Genomic DNA, 2,390 nt, shown 5'->3' on the forward strand with positions numbered 1-2,390 from the left:
ACATTTTATTTTTGTTTATTAGGCATTAGTCTTGCCACATTTCTTGCATTGTGTTGCACTGTAGTTCACTATAATGCAGATGCATTTTGGAGATGCATTAGGGTGCCATCCAAAATACATTGCACCATAACGCAGCAAATGTTCACAGTTCTCAAACTAACTATAAAAACGTACTATTGTTGCATATATCTTGCATTTAATTTTTTTTCATGTCTCGTATGCTCCGTTTACCTCTGTTACCATATGGTTTAGGTATTTAGCCATTAAGGTGTTGACAAATATGCAGTCGGGCCCAGGATTAAAATATTGTTCAAACCTGTTCTCTGAAGTACCTGGTGTTTTACAGAATCATTACAGTCATTTTGAGGGAGGAGCTTAACAGGAATATGAAACTAATCTGCTTTTCTTTTCTTTCACTTTTGTGTTTTCCTATCCAGAGAAGGGAGTGCACAAAAATAAGCAACAAGCATCGCAGATCAGCACATTATCCATAGGTAGGATGTTTATTATCTGTGCATTTATGTGAGTTGTTTGTGTATATAGCATATGTATATAAAATGATGTTGTGATTGTTTAAATGTGTTCTTTTTCTGTATGGGTATTTGTAGGGTGATTGTTTTATATAAGCTGTATCGTACAGGAAATAGCCAGATAGAAAATCGTGATGCTGCAAATTTATCATTGTAGGTGAAACTGCCAGCAAAAAAATATAATATGCCTCAATTTAATCCACCTCCCTTTTACACTTGTTTTTACTGATTTTTGATTTACCTTATTTTTAATATTTGGAGAAGATCTGTTCTCTGGCCAAAAGAGGAGCTAAAAAAACAATACACTTACCTTCAATACCGCAGTGCAGTCGATCAGTCCGGAGGTATCTTCCTTTGGGTCCTGCATTGTTCCAGTATCTGTCTTCGGGCTGGTGCTCCAGGCGCCACCATCTTCTCCTCTTTTGGGTTCTTCTTACTACATCACCCGACCCAGGCGCAAGATCGGGTGACATAATTGGGAAAAAAGCTTGCCGATCTCACTGCGTATGCGTGAGATCTGCTTCTTTCCCCCTTTTGATGAAAGAGCTTGTGCAGAAGGAGCACCCAAGAGTCTCCCGGGATGCATGACGTAGGTATCCCAGGAGGCTTTGTGCTCCCATTTGCGTAGGCGATCAAGAATTAGAGGGTGGTGCTGCACCCTTTTTTCTAAGTAACCAAACACACAGAATTTTTACTTAACATAAAAGGGTTGTCTACCCTTTTATGTAAATTGAAAATTCTGAGTTTAGGTATGCTTTAATTCTTGCCTAAATGTGAATAATGTGTCAACCTACCTATAGCCTCCTGGGATACCCGAAATTACATCCCAGGGGACAAGGTGAGGGGCGACATCATCAGGGATAACCTGCAAGAACAGGGATAACCTGCAAATGGTGAAAATATGGGACAGGTTAGTAGCAAGTGAGAAGAAACAAGCAGAATAAATGTGTTTATCATGGTTAAAATTCAAGAAAGCAATGGGCATTTCGTTCAGTTTGCGGATGGGGAGGGTCCAGTTTAAGAATGCAGACTTAGTCAGCAGGTTCGTTTCTTGTTTTGCAGTCACTGGAAGATGCATAATCTGTGCCATGTAGAACAATAGTTATTGTTTGCTTTATCAATTGCTCTCCTCCTTAGAATTGCAAAAAATACATCTATTTTGTCTCAGTTCTGTGTTTAAACCTGGCTCCAGTAAAAACTTTTTTTTTCCGGATACAGAAAAGTTTAGAACATCTGACAGGAGTGGTTATCACTTTCTAACCAAAGGTCATTGTGGCCACTTTAATCAGAGTTTTTCCATAGGTAATGAACCAGGTCAGTTTATGACTGCTAATCAAAACCACCCCAGTGTTCACTGAGCCACCTGATCTCCTAGAAGCTCCTTTTTGTAAGTGTAGCTTTCAAGTAAATATGAAATGCTGAATGTCTACTACAAATGCTTGTTGCCTGTCTGTTATGCTGACATTTTACCTTTATTCGTTTTGAATCTTTGATCAGAAAAAAAAGACATGCAAATCAGAAGAAACAGTGAAAATGTTGCATAAAGTAGGGAAGGAATATATGGTAACCCCAAGGGAGATATCCTTGTATATCCTGTGCTGGAGACAAAACAGGAAATCTCTACTATGTAAGGGAAATTCTCTCTTAGGTCTTGTACATATAGGCAGATCCACTGACAATGTTGTGCTCAACCAAATGAATTATAGAGAGGCACGTAGCCGTAAGAATTAGGCGCAGGGCCTACATGACCGGGTGCTAGGCATAGCCCAGAGCTTTTAAGGGGTTAAGAAAAAGGTAGTGTTGCTAGAGGGGGCTGGGCTAGTATGCAACGTGGGGTAGGAGGAGATTAGGAATGGGAGA

General features: G+C 39.7%; 1 protein-coding gene across 1 annotated transcript in view; it reads left to right on the forward strand.

The window, feature by feature from the left end:
• Window positions 1–399: 399 nt before the first annotated feature.
• The window catches only part of LOC140335502 (protein mono-ADP-ribosyltransferase PARP15-like), a 14,562-nt gene continuing 12,571 nt past the window's right edge, over window positions 400–2,390 (forward strand). The window contains exon 1 of the mRNA XM_072418146.1: window positions 400–494. The gene's annotated coding sequence lies outside the window, so the exon portion shown is untranslated. The remainder of the gene's footprint in view (window positions 495–2,390) is intronic.

This window comes from Pyxicephalus adspersus, chromosome 7 (assembly GCF_032062135.1).
Source record: "Pyxicephalus adspersus chromosome 7, UCB_Pads_2.0, whole genome shotgun sequence".
NCBI lineage: Eukaryota > Metazoa > Chordata > Amphibia > Anura > Pyxicephalidae > Pyxicephalus > Pyxicephalus adspersus.